Below are 25,716 nucleotides of genomic sequence, written 5' to 3' on the forward strand. Positions count from 1 at the left end.
GAAAAATTTTAAGAAAAGTGTGTAAAACACTACTATCAAAATTTTTATCGCATGATTTTTATCAAAATTTTGCCCTTGCTCGGAATCGAGTCCATGTCCTTTCACTTGCCAGGAGAGAGCCCAGGAAGTGGCCCGGCAAGTGAGAGAAAGTGTTCTGTTGACGTGTTGGATTGACAATCAACCCAATTAACTAACATATACGTGATTCAACTGAAATGTTTCCGAGAAAAATATTCTCAGTGGAAGTTGCCTCGTAAGAAAATGTAAAACTTCTTAAATGTTTTAATGGTTAAACGAAGCAAGACAATGAATATACAAATACCAATGACAATAATCAAAAAAGATACGTTTGGAAAGATTTCAGTGAAAAGGGCAGTACAGCGATTACAAACTCAACAAGGTGGCAAAGCGAATGCACTTTGTTCTGTTTGAGCAGTGACGTCCAGCGCATCTTGAACCAGCCCTTATCATATAGTCCCCATGTTCTGGTGCCTACGGGTTGAAGTGACAATGAATGTTGTCGTAACGGATAGGCTTTCTGGCCAGAGGTGGATTTAACAGTGAGAGCGCACCTAGGACCCCCACTTTTAAAGGGTCCAGAAAAACACAAACTTCACATTTTTTTCTAATTTACGGGGGGGGGGCAATATTTTCTTTTGCGAGACCCCGATCGACTTTAATCCGCCACTGTTTCCGGCAGATTGGTAATTGCAGCCTGATGGAGAACATGCCCCCACCATCCCCCATATTGAATTTACAGTGTGAAAAAATCTAAAAATAAGAATCGTCTTAGGTCTCCCCGGGATGGAGTCCTGTCACCTCTACCCTTGCGAGGGGCATAATACGCAGTGCTGTCTCAACGCAAGGGACCACTCGGAGGTTCACAAAAATCAGAATTGAAATATTCGAGGAATGTGCATGCAAATTTGCCTGGTACGGCCTCGGAAAAATCACTTGGCCCGGGCCCATGGTACTCTTAAGACGGCCCTGATGATACGGACCCCCTAGAAATCACTCGTTCAGGGGGATCATGATGCTTCCAAGGCAGCCTTGGTAACAACTGGAAGTTAATGGTGTCAATCTTTCATTCGTGAAGTTTGAATGTAAGCAATACACAAACACAAAGGTTGCTTCATACCCACCATCAAAGTAATTTGCGATCAATCACGAGGGTTTGGGCACCGAAACACGGTAAAGTAAAATCAACAAATGGGTCTTTTAAACAATAGCTAATTTTGAAATTCACTTACCTGAAATTGTAACGGATATCCTCTGAGGTCTTTCCGCCTTCTGCGTACGTTATTTTCTTTTTCAAAAGGAAGATGCGCAGTATGATGCTGCCACCTATGAGTCACATTATCAAACACACAACGACGAGGAACAATCATAGATACTGTGACCATATAACCCATATTTTACGGGACATCAATACTGAACTCGTGAAAAAAATTGGAAATTGTAAGTCGACCTCCCGTATTTTTTCAGGGAAGAAAACCCGGAATACATTTGGATCACAATAAGTGTTCGAAAATCACTTATGGTCACCGAAGATAAGCAAATTTTGTTGCTTCAATCACTGAAAAATGCCAAAAGCACGAAATGCAGCATGAAACACGTTTCTGGAAGTGAAGCAACAAAAAATGAATAAAAATTGAATGCAATTTTGGTCTGGAATTTTTTGCCCAGTTTTGCAATAGAAAGTTTCGTTCTGTATTGCCCTCAGATCATTCTAAGGGCAACGTCTTTGAGGTCCGCCAACGGGGAATGTCCATTGAGAGATTTCATAGAATCTCACATGTCGGTCACGTTGAACAATTTTTCTTTTCTCGTAGAATTATAGTAGAACCTTCCCTTACGGAAATCTTTCGTTAACGGACTTTTTTCTGACCCCCGGCCCCATGGAATAGGGCTTAAATGTACTTCACTCCCAGTTAGCGGCAGGGTCGTTTTAAAACCATCATGGGCCCCCGGGCCAAGTGATTTTTCCCTGGTAATTCTGGAAATTTTTTATTAAATCTCATTTTCGTGACGTTCCTCTACTCTTTAGTGCTCCGGGCCGTGCCCGGGTGGACCCATGCGTTAAGATGGTGCTGGTTAGCGGACACTCTCGATAGCAGACTGTAAGGTAAAATCAGGCGAACTCTAATAAACTCTAATTTTATTTCCGCAAACTCTAATTTAATAATTTTTGGTCAAAAATCGAGAATTTATCACATGCAACTTTGGTTGTATTCAATCCCAAGCTCGTGTTGGCAAATAATCGATAAATTGTCAATTAACTGAGCATAACCAAAGACGTATTTATGATTTTACCGCCCTTCCCTTGTTCTAAATTAATTTTGTTGACTATACTCTTTCCTCGAATTCACCGCCCTGTGCAATAACCTGCTTTGTTCCCTCCCCCCTCCGCCTGTAAATATGCCTGTGTCCCTAATTCCTCATTTTGGTCACTCACATGCTTGCGTACTCTTTTCGTCATTCGCATGCTTGCGTACTGTTTTGGTCATCCGCATGCTTGCGTACTCTTTTGGTCATTCGCATTTGTGATTTGTCATTCTCATGCTCACACACCTTTTAAGTCACTCTCATGCTCACACACCTTTTAAGTCACTCTCATGCTCACACACTCTCTTGGTCACTCTTTTGGCCATTCACATGCTTGCACTGTTTTGGTCACTTACATGTTTGCGCACTGTTTTGGTCACTTACATGTTTGCACACTGTTTCAGTCACACTTTTTTGATCATTCACATGCTTGCACACGCTCAAGGTAACTCGGATCTTAACTAGGCTAAGAAAGAGTTACTCTTTCAGCCATTAACATGTTTGCACACGTCACTCTTTTGGTCTTTTGCATGATCACACACGCTCTAGGCCACTCTTCTGCTCACTCACATGCTTGCGCACTCTTTTGTTTACTCACATGCTTGCAAACTCACCAGGTCACTCACTGACCTAGTCCCTCACTCTCTGGGCAGAGGCAGATTCGTGGTTATAAAATTTTGCCGCCCTTCTCCCATTATGTAGTAATTTTCTTGGCCAATCATTCCTAAAATTTGCCAATCCTCCGAACTTGCCGCCCTGGGCTATAGCCCGTTAAGCCCCCCTGTAAATACGCCACTGAGCATAACAGTGGTCCAGGATGGTGGATTCGAATGGTTTTGTTTGTTGATACGTATGTGAAGAAAGTTAACATTGCTAGGCTCTGATAATGCTGTTATGAATGTTTTTATCTTCTTCTCACACTTATTTTAATTTAATTTTCATTCAGAGGTGGATTTAACGGCGGGTGCATCGAGCGCGCGCTCTGGGCCCAGTGCTGCCTTAACGCATGTCCCCACCCGGGCACGGCCCGGGGGCCTCAGGAGAAGAGGGACCTCACAAAAATGAGATCCGGTTGAAATTTTATAGAATTTACAAAGTAGGTCCTCGGAAAAACCACTTGGCCCACGGGCCTATGATGCTCTTAAGACGGCCCTGCCGGGACCCCGATAAACCAAAACTCCACACTTTTTCTAATTTAAGGGGCCCAATATTTTCTTTTGCGCCCGGGACCTCGACCGACTTTAATCCACCACTGTTTTCATTGCAAAATATGTGTATTGCACGTATCATGTACGGGAAAAATAATTTATTGGTATAATATGAAAAGAAGAAAGGTTATTAATTTTTCTATATTTATCAGACATTCCAACTTTATTTGGTAATTGGCCGGTAAAAGTGGCAAATGTAGTGAAATTCAAACTTTCTTCATCGAGACGATTGGTACGACGATCTTGAAAAGGCTTTCGATCGAGTAGATCATCACGTACTCTTAACGAAATTACGCTCGCAAGTTTGTTTGTCAAATGAATCTGTAGCTTGGTTCGCTTCCTATTTGTTACGATCGCTACAAACATCGTTAGGCTGCCATCTGGACATCATACCATATACAAGCACGTCTGGTGTTCCTCAGGGGTCCAATCTTGGACCTTTACTTTTTCTCATCTTTGTAAATGACTTACCGTTGTATCTTCAAAATAGCCGTTGCCTCATGTTCGCTGATGACCTAAAATTTCATCGATCAATTCAATCCATAGAAGACTGCTTGGCTCTTCAAAATGATATATTGCATCTGAATGATTGGTGTCGTGACAACAATCTCGGTCTGAATGTTTCAAAGTGCAGTGTCGTTTCATTCACGCGAAAATTACATCCATTGCATTACGATTACACCGTAGATACAGCAGCTATAGAAAGGAAGAGCATGGTAATGAATTTGGGTGTAATTTTCAAGAGTGATATGAACTTCAGCGATCACGCGGAAAGTGTCTTGTCAAAGTCCAACAAGTCACTTGGCTTTCTCGTTAGGTCGTCTGGGTCTTTCACCTCAGTTCCAGCGATGGTACGACTGTATTTCGCATACGTCTTACCCTCACTTGAGTATGGCTCAGTGATATGGGGCCATATTCTTGCAGCGATGAGCGTACGTGTTGAACGTGTACAGAAAAAGTTTTTGAGGTCATTATTCTGGAAGACTTTTGGTGTGTACGTCCCAGATGCGCCTACTTCGGATCTTCTCTCTTTTTTCAAGATGAGATCTCTCGATAGCAGACGTACAAAGCGACATCTGTCATTCCTTCACAAAGTTCTTCACGGCAGAATCGATGACTATTATCTGACGAGCCTAATTAATATCTCCGTGCCATCTCGCGAGCAACGGGTTCATAGTTCCCGAAATGTTTTTTTTTTTACCTCGTGCACGCACGAGCATTTTAAATGCTTCACCAATTTTGCGAGCATGCAAAAATTATAATACGGGTGAATTCCCAGATATTTTTCACAAGGATTCCATGTTCTACTAGGTGCTTTATGAATTTGCATATATATTTTCTTGTTTTCTCATTTGTCTTTCTCATGCTGAATTCTCAATGTGTGCTTCCGTTGCGCGTATATATTTTTGTTTTTTAAGTTCGTTGATTTTATTTTTAACTTGTAAATTCGATGAATTATTATTATTATTATTTGCTTTTCTATTAATTTTCATTACTTGTATTTTTGTATTGTTATGTCCGTGTGTTTCCCCTCTCTGTAATTGGGCTCAGCCTAGTGAAATGTGTAAATAAATAAATAAATAAACGATACATAACCACTGGTGTGTCACTTTTACAGTAGCATACTAAGCAACCAACGGCGACCAAAATCAGGCGTCATAAAAATGTGAAAGTCGTATAAACATGGTAAAAACTTTGTATCGTACCTGTCTATTAACGAACACAAACCATTAGCGGAAAAAAGTTTTGGTCCCATGGGTGTCGAGAGGTTCTGCCGTAATTTGTGATTTGCTTCATTTTGTACCTTTGACGATTTTTCAGTGATTGTAGTAATAATTGACAGCTGTGCTTATTTTTTGTGACAACGGGCGATTTTGGCGTCCTGATTGTGATTCAGATACCACAGTGAGAGATAAGCTAGAGACAGATAAGCAAAATGCCAATATGTACGTGAAATTTATTAAAAAGAAATTGTGATGGCACAAAAATGCCAACAGGTAATTATTACAGGTAATTATGTACGAAAGTAAATACAGTGTGTTAAAAAGTGATTTTTCAGTGACAAAAACTCACAAGGACTCAATTTACTCATAATTGCGCAGCTTTGCATAGGTGCAAAACATTTTTTAAATTAATATTGCTGATATTACACGTACAAATTTCTAATGTTTTGGAAAAAAATTGTAGCAAAAGAGAAACGCAGTCGACGTTCGTTATAACGATCCAAGTCCTTCCACGGAAAACGTACGTTAAATTGAGAGATCGTTGTATCCAATGTTTTAAAAACAATTAGCTTCTTAGGAGAACCCGTATTCGCGACGGAATAAAAAATTATATCATTAATTTTGTCACGATGGAAGGGGTTGCCACAAAAACGCATCAGGTTCAAAAATAATATAAAGTTTTAATATAATTACATATACGCACCTACATACCCAATTCTTCAATATCAAGGGTCTATGTCAAACACAAATTCGGGTAACGAAAAACACGGATTTCGTGCATTAGAAATATTTTATTAGAGATATTTAAAATTTTATATTAGTTTAGGACAGCATATACAATCAATAATTATGCATTAAATTTGAAATAAGTCTATGGTATTTTCACGATGCTTCTACTAAAGCAGTGATTCCCAGCGTGGGCGTTAACGCCCCCTTGGGGGTGATGGAATGTTCCAGGGGGCGGTAGAAGCTACGGGTATAACAAAGGATCCTATGGGTTAGATTGCGTTGGGAGGCGATGGGGGAAAAATATTTCTGAAGAAGGGGGGTGATAGGACAAAAAAGGTTGGGAAACCATGTACTAGACTATAGTGTTTTACCATGTTAAAAGGTATGAGATCGTTCCAGATACTGCCGAAAATTTAAAGATAAGTTTTATAAAACACTCGAAAAATATCGTAAAGAAGAAGAAAAATGACCGATGACTGAAACTGACTGAACGCACAATTGGATACGTGAGAATTTAGAAGATGAAAACCTGAAGATCTTTTAACTTCACACTATGTACAGAACTCAGTCAGGTTTGTTAGTGTTCACCTTGTGATGTGATCGGGTCTTCTCTTATATACAGAGTACTTATACGTCATCTTTTTCGACGTGAATACGTCTTTTAAATCGCCTGACAATGCTGGTATCATTCGCAAAAAGTTTTCGTGACAAAATTCTTTTAAATGCTTATATTTCAGAAAGTACCTAACGCACGTCAAAAGCAGTGATATGGTCAGATGCACGTGGCATAGGTGCACCTAATGATACAGCACTCCGGCTTCAATATCTCTTCCTGTCTAGGTACCAGGCCCACAGATAAATTGTTTTCTGCTACATCTGAAGCAGCTTACAACGAAAATAGACGGCATTGGTATCGTTTCTTAGCTATTCCAAAGACAGAGAGCCGATGATAATGATATAACTTCATTATGCCAGTACTTGACATGCGATTCAAGTAACAAAAAACGTATTCACATCAGAACATAGAGTAATAATAGTACATAGTAATAGTATAGAATAATAATATTTATCTTTAGTCTATGCGTCAAAACTTTCAGCTTTGTCTATGACACAGTCTACCCAGGTTTTTTTAGTACATTTTGTGTTAGCTTAACCTTTTATTTTATATGAAATAATTCAAAAACGTTATAAAAGGGAAAAGGAGATATATCTAGAAAGTGATTTTGAGGCAGACGAAAATTAATCATGTTCGAGGGTCTAATTCTGATGAAGATTGCCGAAAAATTTCAGTTAACACCGTGTATGTGTCAGGTTAGCGTGTGCATCCATATCAACAAAAATGTTCGTTTTCTGAAACAGTATTCGTTAGCCGAGGCTGAAAAACCATGGAAAAAAATCCTACGTTAGCCAAAAAATTGGAAAGCCGAAGTGTTCGTTAGCCGAGGTATCACTATATTAGGAAAAAGTTTTTTATTTTTAACCCTCAAGTAAATACACTAATATGAAATAAACACGTGAGCATTGAGAGTTAGAAAATTCAAAACATGGACGCAGTTTTACATGAACCAACTCAGTTGAAAATACAGTGATTCATTACTTGAGATGAGTAATTTAAAATTTATTCCATGAAAAAAAAATAATTTTTTCCATTAAATATTTGAAAGAAGCAAAATTTAAAAGCATTATAAAAGAGTAATAAAAATATAACGCAGAGCACACAGATAAAAAGGCAAACGTTTAGTTAAGATGGAAAATCCGTATAATTCTAATTTCACATTTTAATTGAAAAGGAATTATTTCAATACAACTCAGCTCAAAAACGCCACCATCCATTCTTTTTTTATGTAAAGAATAAAAACTCTTTATTCTTTCTTTTCCGAGTTTTTCCCCATTTCTGCATGAAAATTCAATAACCAATCCAAAAAGAACGCATTCTTTTCTTTTATGTATAAGAACTTTTTTGTCGTAGACACAGAGAGAGAGTTTCCTGTATGGTACACGAATTCGTTTTGCATCAAATGTATGAGTGTATGAGTATCGGATAATGTTATCTTTATATATTCAATTCGTATAGGACAGAGAGAGAGAGACACGCAGTCGCCACGAAATGTCGAATAAAATTCACAAACATAATGAGATGGACGGATATTCCATTTCTATTTTTTTGCTCTTCTTGTGTTGTTCCGACGGTTCCAAGTTCTTTTTCCATCGCATATCATCCATTGCATTTATACATATATATATATTTATTTATTTTTCCTGTTTTTCCTACTTTTTCACGGTTATTTCGTTTTCTGTCTTTTCCCGAAAAAGGATATTTCCCCTCGATTGATCTCGAAATGGTTCGTAGCGAAATTCTCCTTCCTCAGAGTGTAATGTACCTGCTATCCGCGTGTAGCCTAGTTTACTTGTAGTGTGTAACGAATATATCACGTTCGTATTATTTTGCTTTTTCTTGTATTGCGATTAAAATATATATTTTTTTACTAACTAAGAAGGAAATAACTGCAGTGAAAGTCCGTTATAATGAGAGTTCAGAACCACGAGGAAAATTGTCGTTGCAACGGAATTCTCGTTATAAGCGAATTTCATTTTTTTTTTGCTGTATCAGGTTATAAGTTGTAGAATATCCCTGCTGTATCTGCGTTATGATCGTCTTTCAGATTATATCGTTTTATTTCAGTCCCTGCCGCTTAATGTGACCACACACTGGGATTCGGCTTGTCTGATAACAGTAACTGAATGATAACTATATTCGAAAAATCCTGTTTGCAAGTACGGTTACCAAGAATCCCGTTTGGTCAAATGGGACGTACGGTAAATTGGTATTGGTAAAAAAGTGACAACTCTTTTTTCTGCCATAAGTTGGTTGCAAAATGTAGAACTGATGCGAAAAAAAAAGCTGATCAAGAACTGAAATAAAGGTTTTTGTCATTCGTTTGCGTTCACAATAGGAAGACTAATTATAAAAACTTCTGTACTCGTACATGGATCACAACGAATACTAGGGACGGATTACGGAGTACGGAAATCTTTCTCAACAAGGGAGGGAGGAGAGAACACACTGCCTCCTACATAGTCTTGCAGCCTGATAAGGATAACTTACAGGGAAAAGCCACTTTCATGGCTGTATAAAATCGTCATTGTTTTTCCCACTAAATCGGAAGGTTTTTTTTAGCACGATTTTTTTCAGTCATTTGAAAATGAGTTTGAACTGTAAGGTCTGGTACTGTAGTCCCTTAGTCACTGGGAGAGACAAAAGTCGAATAAAATAATCACGTATCACATGTGTATAATGGAGAAGTCCAAAAATAGGAAGAGGTCTGGGTGGAAAAATTTGACCTTTTTCTGTGTCCAATCATTGTTAGAAGCATCGCAGAGTAATTTTTACAAATATCATGTGCCATGATAAGCGTCATCATGCTTGATTCTTGAGGGAGAGAGAGAAGGAACAACTAGCGTTTTTGAGAATTTTTTGACGTTAAAGAGAATGATTCCTAATTTTAAACTGTAACTGGAATCGAATTTTTTTTTTTGTATCTATAACAATAGATCTTTGACAATAAATTGCAAATCACTCGTTACAGAGAGATTCTCGTTAAAAGCCGTACTCGTTACATCGGACATTTACTGTATTAACATTTGTGAAATTTATAATTTTAGGCTTCTTTTATCTATCACATTATAAAAAGTAGAAAAAGAAGAAAAATATAATAAACACTAGCTGTTACCCGCGGCTTCGCTTTTGAGGATTTGATAATCTGAAAATTACTCTACGATGATTTCCCAATATAACATTTGGACCCCTCATGATCTTCTTGGGGGTCGAATTTTCAGAAATCCCGTCTTGGTAGGTATCTACATTATAAAATATAATACTGAACAAATTTCATATTCATAGCTTCAGTGGTTTCGGCTCGGTGATGATGAATTTGTAAATCAGTCAGCGAGGCAGGACATGCCATTTCATATAGTCCGCCCCAAACGTTTAGATAATGCACTTTTCTTGAAATAACAAGAAAAATACGGCGAGTAAAATTAGCACCTTTTAATGGATGATAACTGAAGCATTTCTACATTTATAGAAAAGAAAAAAATTCTACGAAAGAATATTTATGGTATCGAAAATACAAAAAATGGCGGTTTAGATAAAAGTTTAGATAAAATTCGAATTTACAGAAAAAAATTACAGGCTTTTCATAGCTAATACTTTTAATTTTTTTTTCTAACAACCTCTGACACGCTATCCTCCTTGGATATAATTAAATTCTGTATGGTTTCAGCATCAAAACTATATCATGCTTCATGCTGCCTTCAAGTCATCAACACTGGAATTCTGTATTTTATTTGCGAACACATTTATCGTCAGTATGTCCCATACATTCGTAATAGGACTCATTGATGGCCAGTCTAAAACAGATACATTTTCTCTATCAAAGAGCTTTTTTGTGGCAGCAGATTTTTGAATAGACATGCTATAATGTTGAAATGTCAAGCATGGTTCCCCTTAAATCTTCTCCAATCTGTAGCAAATTGTTCTCGAGGATCTCCTTTAAGTATCCGAATTTTGACGATCAATTTCAAAAGTTAAGGAAGCCCGACTGTTAAAAAGCAAATGCCATTATTGAAGCTCCACCTTACTGTCTGCTGAAAACGACCGTCTGAAACGTGTGAGTTAAATCTTTTTGCAACGCTAAATATGATATTAAGCTCCATAAAACATATTATTTTGTGCCCATTTCTGTCTCTCTTCTCCACTTCTCTTTGGTGGATCCTTGTGACAGGCGAGTTTCTAAACCTCTTTCATGAATCAAATAAAAGCTTCTCTCTGATATGTCTATGAACTGTATATCTGTTGAAATTTCCACTCAAGGATCTTTCATAATTTCATGCAAGGTCATTTCGTGCATTGAAGCAAATTGTCCAACAGTTCGCGCAAAGTTGGACTGCGTTGCCTTTTACAGCCTTTCGTGTTGCTTTCAAATCAAATGAAGTACTCGAAAGATTTCATCGTATAAAATATGCCACGAATTCAGCAAATTATTTTTTTAAAATGAAAACCAATCCGATAGCTTTCCACTTTTATACTATCACATCTTTGATACGTCTTATAGACGCAATCTTCGAAATTTGCATATAATCGGAAGTTTTTCTAAACTTTTTGAGACAGCTATTTTTCACAATTTCGAGTTTAAAAAAAATCCAAAATTTGTTTTCCTCAACAATGACAGAAGTTTAAAGTAGGTTTTTGCATTCTGATCAAAAGCAAAAAAAAAATCAAAATTTGGAACGGTGACTGTGGCGCAGTAAAAAGTCTATAGCCAAGTATGGTTTCCCAACCGTTTTATCACATCTCGTCCTCTTCAGAAATGTTTTTCTCCCATCGCCTCCAAAACGCAATCTAACCCATAGAATTTTATGTTATACCCGTAGCTTCTACCGCCCCCCTGGAATATTCCATCGCCCACAATGGGAATCACTGGTCTATAGTCTCCAAACTTTTGAGACGGACTGTATATACAGTAATAAAATTCTAAATATAATGATAATAATAAATTATTTTCATGTACAGTTAATACATAACAAATTACAATGATACCTGCTAACGAAGATACTGTATAATCCCATTCGTTAACCAAAATGTTCGTTAGCCGAAAAGCAATTTCCCATACGTTTTAATAAAAAGTCGTTTAATTCATTCAAAGCACTACCCGAAATGTAAAGATAACTTTTTAAAAACACCACACAAGGAGAGCTATAAATAAAAGTAAACTAAAAGCGGAGGTTAGAATGGAAATCTTTAAAATTTGATAAAGGAGAATTTGCAGGAAGAGGGCGAAATACTGAAGATCTTTGTATTTTATACTATGTACACAACCAACACCAGCTTTAGTCTGTCTTCTAAAGCTAGTGTTGACACAACCCAGTCGAGTCCCTCCCCATCCATTTGTGTTTTGGTCAGCTCATTTCTGTGTCTCGTACATGCAGATAGAAAAGAATGTCCGGATTGCTCAGTTTGATGCTCAGAACTAACTTTGGTGATTCTGCGCTAAAAAAATAGCGCGTGTTCTGAAAACATAGGTTCCTTTTTTTTTTTACAATTCATTCGAGGCATTCGTCAGCCAAGGTATCACTGTACTTGAACTGGTACTTCACAGTGCAACCGGAAGATGAATCGTTAATGTCATAATTGATGAATATTTACTCAAATATATTCCTAGAATATTTTGAGTGCTCAGAAGGGTCTTTTGGAAAACATTTTTCCGTAAATAACTCAAAAAGTGTGTAATTAACGTGTGCTTTAATAATTTGAAATTTCAACACCAGGAAACAATAGATTTATGATGCTTCTCACGGGAATTTATAATGCTTCTCTGAGCATGTTTGTTGTTCTCTGTGGATAGACTTTTTTTAATGCCTCTCGCATTTGCACTTCAAGATATTCACTGCTGTTTCATGCTCGAAAAGTTGCTTCTTAATTCTGTAAAAAGTGTTTCTTAATTCTGTAAAAAGTGTTTCTTAATTCTGTAAAAAGTGTTTCTTAATTCTGTAAAAAGTGTTTCTTAATTCTGTAAAAAGTGTTTCTTAATTCTGTAAAAAGTGTTTCTTAATTCTGTAAAAAGTGTTTCTTAATTCTGTAAAAAGTGTTTCTTAATTCTGTAAAAAGTGTTTCTTAATTCTGTATTTTGCTCGGAAAGTTAACAATGAGAGCGTGTGTCCAGTGTTGTGTGTGATAGGATTACAATGGGTGCTGTCATCATTCATTGAAATTAGCAATGAGTGAATGTGTATTTTTTTAAAATTTGTAGTATTAAAGGAAAGGACACACGCTGTGGAAATACTTTATTTATGAGAGGAAAGCTAGTTTTTGAATTTTTGTTTCTGTGTGCGGTCGTGTGGATATCGCGAAGATATCAAAGACTAACAAATTCCCTGGACAGATCATAAAGATCTCGAGAATACGTGGTAATCACGTTATCATTAAAAAAATACAGGTTCGATCCTTGTTCGTGGCACAGTGGTGGTGGCCAGTTGAACCAGGTTTTCTGCGATTTTCGAACATCGAGGTTTGAATGAGAGCATTTGTGAAAGTCTCTTCGCAGCAAGCAGGTAACACGACACTTACATCAGGAAATTCAATCATCTGGCCGTTTTCACTTCGAAATATGAAAGACAGATGGCCACACCAGAACAGAACGCGAAACACACACAACTCTGACAACATAACGGCGTTAAAACTACACATAAACTCAGCACACGTTCCGGTGAATACCAGTTCGTCAGAAATTCCCGAGATGAACGTGTACAAGGTTTTGTACTATAGTAGTGGGTAGTTTTCACATTTGCGTCAGAACTGAAACATTAAATCTTTCACTCAAAAGGGTAATAATTATTATAAATCTCTCATGCAGATAAAAGAATAATGAGTGAATAGACAACGAAATTTCTGAACAATTACATTAGACTTGATATTTTATGTTCACGTGGAAAATTCTGGCCAGAGAGAAGAAAGAACACTTCGGATACTTTAAGATTTCGTTATTGATGGATGGAATTTGCATATGCGGATTATATGATACATTTTTATAACACATATATTGTTTATAATTTTTATTAATTGCATTTTTAATTGGGTTGCTGTATTTTTTAAATCTATGACATCCATTTTTTTATGGGCATCTTTTTCTCAGCCACCTCGTTGGACATTTTGCCTGTTGTGGCGTTGTATTTGTATATGATAACACATTCTTCCTCAATGTACTGTAGCGAAATTCACATTTGTGAATTATACACAGGAAATTACGGTACGTGACTTTTTCTCTTTAAAATTGGAGAAACGATCACGACCGATGATTCCAAAATTCATATGAATTAAAACAGTCAATGCCATTTAGTAATATGTGATTTTTTTTTTGTTTCAGGTCTGTCATAGAAACATTTTTACAAAAAATCAATGCGCAAACTCGCTTTTTTCTTCGATGGCAATTTCCATGGCTACCATATCGGAAAACTTTATATTCTTCTAAAACGCAATGAATAATTTCTAAAATATATGAGCAACCCCCGATCATTTGTCATTTTTCATAATCCGATTATTTCTAAGAAATGCATGTTGATCCAAAGCGGATTTATTCCAGAAATATTTAAAAATATTATCATTCCTTCAAAGGACGAAAACATCTTTTATACTGAAAACATGATGCAAGTATGTAAAGCACATTGAATGCACTGATAAATTTATTATAAAAATATTTAATCTTTCCTATATGTTCGGGTACCTCTGCAGTTTTTTAATATTAAAATATTTTATATTAAAACATAATCGCCTTTGAGGGGAGGAAAAGAGCGACGCATTTTGAAAGACTTACATGAAAAATGATAATCCGCCTCGAAAGAAATCATAATTCCTAAATCATTTTTTAAAACATAAATTAATCGCAGATTTAGTAAGAAATGTGGTAATTGGTGATGTCCAAAACACACGCCATTTTCAATTATTTTTAAATATATTAGTAAATGTTCTTAGTGTATGTTTTCCTGATAATTTTTTTTTCATTTTAACTTTTATCAAAAATTAATTATTGAAGAGATCAGGTTCACAAACCGATAAAGACTTAAAAAAAGACTCAATTATAATAATTTTTAAGAAATAAAATTTCTTGGTTTTCTCATGGTTTCTGATTAAGTAATTAAAAATCCGTTGAAGGATTTAATAATATTGAAGAGTATAATTAATTAATATTGAAAATGCTGTATTTGACTCTAATATTTTTCTTCCTGCGTTTTATTTAATTGCATTTTTTTTTTCATTTAAAAACAAATGTCTGCCGTTAAAATTATTTTTAATTGTAAATCGGTGCTTTTAAGAGGCAATATTTTAGAATCCTATCATTAAATTTTTTTTTTATAAATTGAGAATGCTATCAACGATAAGATCTAATTTCATATTAATAATCAAAATTAATTTTAATCAAATCACATTACGCTAATAGATAAACATACACATATACTGGCTGCGCGTAGGAAAATCGCTTTTTTGAACGGAGAGAGCTACAAAACTCCATAATTTAGGTGACGGTATAGTAAAGTGGCTACAATCAATAAGATGATGCAAATTTCATCTCGAAAAATTATAATTGGGGGGGGGGGAATTAAAATTTATATACAGCATGGAGTTAAGAAAAAAAATCAAATATAATTTTAAAAATATTGCGTATCTCTCTTTTATACCGTGATATCGGTGATTGAAATTCTTGACTTTCATTACTTTTCTAGTGCTAAAGCACCGAAAAGCAATACAGAGAGAGGGTTATATGCGAAAATAAATTGTTTCGAATTTAAATATCTCGGTGAATTGTTATTCGAATGTTGAGGGGTAAATACTTTTTCCGCAAAAAATAATTTTTACTTATTGATGTTTTATAGATTAGGAGATGTAAAATATTATATTTTCAAGAGTTTTTATATTTTCAAACCCCCTCCCCCACTTCTCCCAATTATTATTTTACATGCTACTTTTACTTGCACCTAGGCATAATCGTAATTGAAATATTTTGCTATACCGTTATCTGTTTTGCATAGTGTTATAGTCCTTTCCTATCCCAGGTTATGTTTCACGAAGAGTATCTGAAAGGAATTAATGGTTGATTCTAAAACTATTGTAAAACATAAAAAAATAACAGCAAAAAAAAAAAAAATTCCATTCCGCTTTTATAATGTGACATGCTTAAAATAAAGACATAAAAATTTAATTTCTTCACGGCCCTAAATTGCAAAAAAGAAGTCCAATATTTATGTTACTCTTTTCAAAGTGCTGAAATAAATTTGCTCCGTGTCACTTGCATGAAAATTCATCAAGATCTTGGTGATTGAAATTCTTGGTTTTTGCCATCTCTTCAATGCCTGGAAAATCTTATAGAATTTGCTTTTTTAACAAAGAAGAAATGATAATAAACAAATTTTAATCACAATATCTCGATAAATGATTTTCGCGTACAATAAAGAGCGGCACAAATTTAATTGACAATGTTTTTCGGGGATCGTATAAAATTGTAATATTTCCCTCAATTATTATTTTACGACGGCACTATAACAGCCGAGTTCCTCCTCTTTTCGCTGGTCACTTCAAATTTTCTATACGAATTTCAAAATCAGCCGAATATTTTTTATTCCTTTCGGAAATTCGTGTAACATTCGCATGACTGTATAACTGATTAAAACATTAATCATTTTGCTGCGAAGTATGCATTGAAATCGTATTCATTTTTTCAAATTTATTAGTTTTGCATTGGTTTGAATAAAGCTAATATAATAACTTGGTATACCAAAAAATAATTAACTTACTTTGATGATTATGGAAATTATTTGTTTCATTCTTTCAGTACCACATAAAATATTCAATACCTACATTACAAAAATGAAATAATTATCATGAAAAGTTTTTGGTAGGTCATTTTAGTTCCAATTAAGGCCTAAAAAGAATAATTTTTTTCTTTAAATTATTTAGTACGGAACGAATTAATTAACCCGGTACTTGAAAAATTCGTCAGCACTACGTTTATATTAAAAATAAAAATTCAAATATTTTGAATATAACAATGAATATTTACCTATTTTAACACAAAGAGGGGCAAAACCATAATTTGTCTCATACATACCAACACCCAATAACGTATATAAGGTATGTGCTTCAGGGGTTTAAAGGTTGGTGGCACATTAAAGTATCATCAGCAATGAAATGGTTAAATTTAGTGGGAATTCAAATTTTCTGTATCAGTTGTTATTAGTTAAACTAAGCAATTAAAAAGTTGGCAATTATTTGGTTTTGTTTGTTTAAACTACGGTAAGTTTCAAATTTGTTGAAGTTTCGTTTATATTACAAATTTGAAAACAAGAAATAAATAAACAAAAAGTAACAAATAATTTTTTTTTCTTACATATGTATAGGTTTTGATTATTTAATTGTGGTCAATTATTTAATTACATTGACGGTTCATCTATGTATATTACTTTTCTTAACATAAGTTGCCGGATGTTGATTTTTAATAACCTATTTAATTAGTATATCTCATTTTAAAGAAATTTCACGTGGTATTGATATGTTATTAACGTTTTCATTTCATTTTGTTTCCTCTTCTCATCAAAAATTCATCAGGAATTTAATAATACTACTCCATACCGATTTTTTTTAAATATTTCGTTGACTATTTTCATGAAAATACACAAATCGATATTCACGGATAAACCGGGAAAATTCCCAAGAGTTGAACTGAATATAATCTATACACTCATATTAAAATTCATCTGATTGCATTTTAATTGATTTTCGATAAAAGTAGGATATGCATGCGTTATTTTCTGAACAAATCCGTCCATAAATATTTGGCACTGTTTTTTCAATATAGTGGAAAAAAAAACACGCTCACCGAAAAATAATCGTTATTTTAAAACCTCGACTTGCAGTTAGGGGCCGTTCAAGTATTACGTCAGCAGATTTTTAGCCATTTTTGAACCCCCTCGCTCCCGTCAGCAAAACTCTAATCCCCTCCCACCTTGTTAGCAAAATTTCGTCAGCTCTGCTCCCTACCTCCTAACGAGTGTTGGGATAATACACGTATGCGGGGGGGGGGGGGGAGGGGCATGGAGGACACTAATTTATTTTTTTGATGCAAAAATATTAAAAAAGTGAAAATATAAATAGAAGAAAATGCCTTTTTTTATGTTATTAAAAATTGGCATTATGTTATTAACTTAGAAGGCTAAGAACTCAAAATTTCTCTTCAAGAAATTCATTGTGATCCTACCTCTAAGCCACGTATGCTAATATATTGCGGACCAAATGTGACCCTCAGAGTTATCTGATGTGGCCCGCCACCTCAATCATAGTTTTGCAAAGGTGAACTAAGCGCCACATTCAGAGATAGCTTAAGGGACCGGCAACACAGTTCCAGAACACTATTAAGCGGTCCGTGGCAAATTTAGAGATCCCTTGAGTGACATGTAGCACCATTTTAGAGCACTTAGCCGCCCCAAATGCAGTTCTGCATCACTTAAGTTACCCGCTGCACATTCCCAGATTACTTAAGTGATCCGCGGCTTAATTTCGGATCACTTGAGTGACTCGCGGCACGATTCCAGAGCACTCAAGAGGCCCGCGACACATTTCTAGAGCACTTGAGCGATCCGGACACGTTCCCAGATCACTTGAAGTATCCGCGGAACGTTTATAGATCAATAAAGTGGATCTATAGAGAAAGCTAATCAATAGGGAGAATGTTTGTTCAGGTGCCTACAAACTAGCGAAAGGTTTTTCTCGTTTTTGGCACACCAAGTAAGACGCTATTAAGAATATTTCATATTTTAATAAAGGGTGGTTGATGACGTGAGCATCATTCAAACGCCCCCTTGTCATTAAAAGTCAGCAAACCCGAACCCCCCCACCCCATCGATGCTGACGTAATACTTGAATGACCCCTTATGCTTCAAGTATGATAACAGTAATACACAATAGCAATAACATTACGTCATAAGAATATATGACGTCATAAGAATATATGACGTAATACACAGTAAAACCCTTCTTTATATCGAAGACTAAAATGAGACTTATTAGTATTTAGCAGTAAAAGAGAAGAATGACTGTTAAGAGCCGCTGTGGTGGTCGAGTGGTTATAGTGCCGGACTCGTGATGCGAGGATCCGGGTTCGAACCCCACAGTGGTGGTCGGCTGAAGTTGGTTTTCTGTGGTTCCCAACTTCAAGGCGCAAATGCGAGCCGATCTCCCCGTTAAAAAGTCTCGCCACAGAGAGCAACAGTCCTACAACGGTAAATCATTCAACCATAACACTTCACTCATAGTTAGAAAAACTGGGGCCAGATGACAGCACTACACATAACAAGCATTACACAGAAACAAACTTTACGTCAGGTTGCACTACACGTACACGCACATTCGCGCATGTACCGATTCGTTGGGGGGTTCCGCGGGCGGGCGGGGGGGGGGGTGCATGTGTGGTGTAGCAGTAGTAGGTAGGGCCTCCAAAAAATGGCTCGGGGATCCATGATGTTCTTAAGTCAGCCACCTCGTTGGGCAATTTGCCTGTTGTGGCGTTGTATTTGTATAAGAGCGATATGGCTTCATGCAACAGCAGTATACCTATTGTAGATACACAATCTTGTCATCAGGTGGCATTGATACGTAATATAGTTCAGTTACATAACTAAATTATTTATATTCCATGCGATAAAATTCACAAATAGGAGTTTCTCAATTTGTTTTTTTAAATTTCAAAAAAAGGAAATAAGGGAATCAAATTTTTAAGCTTTTTAAATTAAAAAATTAAGTACGGTTTTCTGTAATTGTCTGTTATCCCTACTCATAGACATATGAACAGAACTAAAAAATAAAAATAAAAAACTGACATTATCTGTGCAGAACAAAATTAAAAACCCATCAGGCAAGTAATTAAAGCAATTTGCGTAAAAATTTTTCTTTTTTTTTGCCATATTTTAAGACTCTCAGAGACAACTTGTTCGTGAGTTACCTACTGCACAAGGATGTTTGATCACTTGACATACATTTACAAAGTACCTTTATACATTTATAAGGACAAGAAAACAAAAAATAACTACTGTTTTTTCAAACAAGTTAGTAAATAACAAATTATCTAACCTGTCACTCTGAAGTACCATCATTAGATAAAGGGTTAAAAGATTTTAAAATCAGTGGGTGGGTGATAGTACTCTGAGAGTACAGCGTAAAAGCTCAGGACCCTTTTAAAAAAGAGAATTAATACAGAGAGAACAGTTATTGCACCAACTTTTCCGTGAGAGAAGTGAATTAATAGTCATTAAAAATCAGCTCGAAACTGTTGGCTTGGTCTTGAAAGCTCTCGAATGTATAAGAAATCATCGTATTGCGGCAAAAATTCCCAAACGATTGAGAGATCCTTCTTTCGTTATGCTCAGTTCTGCGCAATAAAAGTGCGCTCTCTTCGGTGTGTTATTATAACCATCTTACTGGTTCCAAAATTGTGTGTCGCGATCGCCTTGATGGTTGCGAAAGATTTTCCAAAATAAAAATGTCTCAATAAGAAATTTATTTTCATTTTTCTCAAAGTGAATTTTCAAACATAAAAAATACCCCCCCCCTTCCCATTAACCACGTACCCATTCACTGAGTAGTCAAAAGTAGAGAGCACAATTGACAATTAATTATCAGTTGTGTGACGATTATTTCCCACACTTCGCTCTGTTTATAAAAAGCAAAACTCAAATTCCTAAACCTTAAATTTCAAATTCTCACCACCACTTTCTGGAATAAGGTGTCAAACAACAAGAAAAACTATTATAACTATAAAACATTTTTTTTTTAACAAATAGCTATGCAGTGAACTGTTTCATTTTAAATGAAGTTCGAAATGGCAAGTGGGGAGGGTTGTCTTCATCAGTGAAATTCTTGTCAAAAGGGAATCGAACTTCAAAAAAGTTTGTTAACCAACTCCTTTCATAGATCATAGATTCAACCATCATCAATTATCGTTGTGATCACGCAAATAAATTTCACCCGATTTCGAAAATGCTTTTTTGGTGCTTCATTATACAAGGTGTCCCAAAAATTCCGAAACAGTTTAAATACAGGCATTATAATACGCATTAACGAGGTTTGACTGTATTAATACCAATTGAAGGAATTGGTATGTTTCAATGCGAATCACGAAAAATTTATTCTCGAGTATGCGAGATGAAAGAAGATTACATGACAATATCAAATAAATAATTCAAATTTTCTTGAGTTAACAAGTTTCATGATCTTGAATTTATGAAAAATAAACAAAGATTCGGCGATAGATGGCGCTGGAGAAATATGCAAATCAGAGTCATAAAATGCAGAGTGTGCGATTAATAGCTTATTTCTGAATTTTTCTGTTTACTGGCACTTACATAAGATTTTTATTGTGATGTTGACATCGGTAGATAAAGCATTATTGTTGAAGTTGCTTTACCTCAGCCACGAATCACCGGCTGAAGTTCACGAACGTTTCTGATACAGAAGCGATTGAACACCACATTCGAATACAGCAATTCCTTCAATTTTTATGAATTTTGAAACTGTTTACAAATTTATGGGTCATCCTGTACTTAATACATTGTTACTTCATCGTCGAATAAGACTAAAAAAAAAACATACTACAGAAGTAATTAAAATTTGTAATAATTAATATCATAATAATTTCAACTTTTTTCGTGAAAATAGGAAAATAACATTTTTTTTTTGTTGCAAACTTATTTTTTAACCATGGGGGGGGGGGGGAGGGGAATTATCATTAAAAAAATTGAATTTAAAAACTAATTATAAACAACAACCGATGAATCAACGATTTGTAAACTTGAAGCACTGAAAAAAAAACTTTCATCGACGAAAATTAATAAATTTATTGATTGAAAACTAATTTTTTTTGCATCGGAAAATAATCTTTTGTTCAGTTAATTTCGAAAAAAAAAATTTTTTTTTCTTCTGAAAAATGTTAGTTAAGTTGAATCTCCCGTTTTATCCACTGTAAATATCGGAAAAAATTCGATTAAAAAACTATGGAGAAGAAAAACGTGACGAAACAGGTACATCCTAAAACAATATATAAAAAGAAAAAAAGTTTGTTGTTTTTTTCCTATCTTAACAATATTACGTGAACCTACCTTTCGGATGAGCGTAAAGTGGCGTCACCCGCGGTGACGTCACAACAGCCACCTTTCTCGGCGCACTCGCAGTCGCTTCGAGAGCCCGGAGCCCCGCGATTTTCAGGATTTTTCGCGACTATTTTTAGAAGTGTTGTCTGGATAGATGGGAGCAAAGCAGCACAACACACCGCAAGGTATCGCATCTGAAAGCACAACGTTGGCTGTTCGCGCGCGTGTTTTTCCTTTCTCTCACTTTATCATTACACCATAGAAACCATTTCTTATCATTCTGAACCAAAATAATAATTTTGTATAATTAGAAGAATATATATATATATATTTATTTTTTTTTATGTTTGGTACATTAACTCTAATTGAATGTTACTGTTGATTTGAAGATATTGAGAGCATTGAACTCACGGTATTTATTTTGAAAAGATACAGCGGATTAGATTTTCGATAACGCGTAAAACGGAAAATCAACACGTGAAATAACGGAAAAGTGGTTTTTTTTTTGTTTCTCTGGTTATTGGAAGAAAAAAAAAATTGTTTTCTTTTTTGTGAAATGTTTCTTTTCTGTGTTGTTAGAAGTTGATGCTGGATATTAAATTCAAGAAAGGTAAGAAATTTTTTGATGTACATATTTTTAAATAAATGACACTCTATTAAACTTTTTAACGGTTTTAACTTCCTATGATTCAACACAAAAACAGATTGGTGCTGTTTTAGCATATTTTCAATGGAAACAATACATCTACACGGCAATTTAGTTAATTAGAGTGGATTTTTTAATTAGTAGAAATGGTTAGTGAAAAGTGTAAAGATACAGTTTGCATTGATTTTAATACTGTCTATAAAAAAGATAAAATCTTGCTTAGCAAAGTTGAATAGTTTTTACTTGGAGCTTTACTTCCGATTCCCTAAATATTTAGTGTGATTTTATAAATCTCTGAACACGTGAAATTCCAGAAACTTTCGAAAAATGAAATTTTCAAGGAATCAAATTTTTCTAGATAAAAAAGGTATTGTGCTTAAATATAGCCGCGTTTTGTATTGGAATGACACTAAAAGATGTACTTTCTAAAAATATCGAAAAAATTGAGAGAAGAAATTGGTATAACGTTTTCTTTTTACCACGTTTTTACCATGAATATTCAAATGTACACGGTACCATAGAGGGCTAATATTTATTTTTTTTTCATGTGCTTCAGTTATTCAGTGCCATTGCTGAAGAATGTTATCATTTCATCAATGAGCGGCAGGAAAAAAAAAGCGTATTGAAAAAAAAGAAAAATTGTCTTCAGTTTTATTCAAATAGAAGTGCAATATGAGAAATTCCTGATTGTTCTAATTCTCGTTAATTAGGTTTTAATATTAGCTATAATAGCAACGAATGATAAGTTATTTATTTTTACATTAATTCATTTCTTGGAAAAAAATAATCTATTGACTGATATTTAGTTGAATATTTAATGTTATATTGTTACTTTATTGTGGAAAAATGATTCTTCGAATAAAAAGGTATTCGTTTTTTTAAGAACTTTTTTTATAAAACAAATTTATTCTTATATTATAATACAATAAAAAATAATTATTGTTTAATAAGAGTTAAATTAAATAATATGTTTATATGCTTACTGCATGCTTCAAACACGCTTTATATGCTAGCAAAATAAGTATTCGTATCACTTTTTTTGTACACAGAAATATACCTTTTCTATAAGTATAGATATTAGTATACAACTTACATATGATATAATTCTTGCAGTAAACTTGTACTATTTACATTGCTGTATATGAAGAAAAATGACACGTCTCAAAAAACGAAAATAGTGTGATATAAATTTTAATATAATGAAAATGTTTCTTAAATGGTAATTAAATTCTTCGCTTAATAAATTATGATTTGTGTCTGAAAACATTAGGAAAAACTTATGAAATTTCTTATTGAGAGGGGAATATCATATTTATCATATTAATATCATATTATCATATCATATCATATAAAAATAAATGTTATCAAGCTAATTTTGATAAAACAACTAGGTTTCTCTGAAAAATATGACAGTTCTATTAACAAGATGAAGACAAACAATACATCATCAACACGTGCTGATATGATTGAAAAAAGTTTCTTCATTCAAATATATTCACTGACTTCTTTATAAAGAATGAAAAATATCGTCGAGAAAAATAATATGTACAATGCAATAAGTAAATTTCATTAATGAGACCATATTCTCTATATGCAGAAAATACGCGGAGATTGCTGATATTCGTCTCTGTAATGCATATTTAGATCAACTATCGAGTACGCACATATAAATATCTTAATACGACCAATAGGTATTATGAAGTTGTTATAAATGAGATGAAAAATTTACTACTGATATAATTAATAAATGTTATATAAATGAGCCAATATTTATAGTATATATATGTTTTATATACAGACCATGTTCTATCGTATTAGTGCATCGTGTAAAGCATATTTGAATCTGTGTGCGGTTGGTTATTAGGTTAAGGTATAAACTTATTTATACCTTAGTAATGGATCCTTACGTAATTTAATCTATTACTGACCGAACTCGGATTAATTTTAATCATATTTTCATATTTTGCACTTCATTTTTTTCTTTTGATATCCTATTTTAAGAATATCAGTCGTGAAATTTACAACAAGAAAAAAAATCCTGTGCGTTTTCTGGACTCACGTCTATAGAAAAAACATTAAAATTTAACAAAAAATAGTAATTTTTTTTTTCCTCGAAAATTTGCGATTATAGAAAAATAAATTTGTTGTATAAATGCTGAAATATAAATGAATTTTTTTTTCTTAATTGAGTATGGAATCTCACACGCCATCATGGGAAAAACTCAATTGCTTTCATGAAAGAAAAAATAAATATTTTAATTAATAAAACTTATTTTCATAATTAGAAACACATTTGATAATAAAAGTTACTGCAGTTCTCTTAATATATATTAAATATTCAACTTGTATCATTAATCATTTACTTCATATTAAAATAAATACGGTATCTGTAGTCTTTGAAAACTGAAAAACACTCAATATTTTCTGTGTTATAAATAACATTATTACAAATAAATATAAATAACTTAAAATAATTATGACTGAGCATTAGTTTTGTCACCTTTTTTGAGAACATAAATAAAAAATAATTTTAATTATGGGACAAGTTAATCATCTATTACAGCGTTTCTCAACGTTTCTCAACGTTTCTGAACCCAAGAAGAGGTAAAATGTCGGAAGCATGTTGACGGATTCCTCCCACCCCAACTTACAACATGAAAGATGCGACCATATGATCCGTATTCTATGGGACATTCATGTACTTTTTCTAGTCCGACTATTTTAAACATTTGGATTTTTTAATGGAGCTTTTTTTATTATGAAGATAATTTTCATAATTTATAAATTATATTGTGACTATTATGGCTATAAATATAATATATTTGTCTATATCATGCACGCACACATTTTTTTCGTGAACTACATTTCAATTCACTGCGATTTTCCAGTATATATAGCCCCTTTATTCTCCGCTCTTTCGTTTTCAGCAGTTTTTGCTACAATTGGTGATTTTGCCGGCCTACGGCAACGTTTCATGACAAATGGCTAAGTCCCGTATTTTGCAGAATGCAAGATCCCAAATGCCCGTATTTTTGTTATTGAAATATGGTCACCTTGTCATGATGAACGGTTCTTTTCGTGAAATACATTTTTTTTTTTTAATTTACAGTGTCGCTTCCTTTCCCGCCCTCCAAGAATTTCAGTATTAGTGAGCGAATTTGCTTCATATTTAAGATCGAAATTTATTGTTGATCATCGCAACACGATCATTTTCTGCACACGAGGGCTAATTAGACCCCGGGAACCGTTCTTTTCGATTAAATTTCTCATGACATTGTCAACGTGTTACCAAACGTTGTTCATCAGCGAGATCTGGAGAGTTATATCAGAGAATTTCTTTCATTATTTGTTGCAACTACATCAACAAATACAACGAAAATTTTTTCGTCAAAGGATT

At 34.4% G+C, this 25,716-nt stretch overlaps 1 protein-coding gene across 2 annotated transcripts in view; it reads right to left on the bottom strand.

Moving 5' to 3' along the window:
- The window catches only part of Pif1 (Pif1 DNA helicase), a 34,913-nt gene extending 13,210 nt beyond the window's left edge, over positions 1–21,703 (bottom strand). The window contains exon 1 of one of the 2 annotated variants that reach the window (XM_089243450.1): positions 21,683–21,703. The gene's annotated coding sequence lies outside the window, so the exon portion shown is untranslated. Of the gene's footprint in view, positions 1–1,142; positions 1,253–21,682 lie in introns of those variants that run through there. The other variant, XM_089243449.1, reaches the window with a different exon arrangement.
- Between the last annotated feature and the right edge of the window lie 4,013 nt (positions 21,704–25,716).

This window comes from Pholcus phalangioides, unplaced genomic scaffold (assembly GCF_987345545.1).
Source record: "Pholcus phalangioides strain wild (caught in Gottingen) unplaced genomic scaffold, Ppha-v1.0 ptg000015l_1, whole genome shotgun sequence".
Classification (NCBI taxonomy): domain Eukaryota; kingdom Metazoa; phylum Arthropoda; class Arachnida; order Araneae; family Pholcidae; genus Pholcus; species Pholcus phalangioides.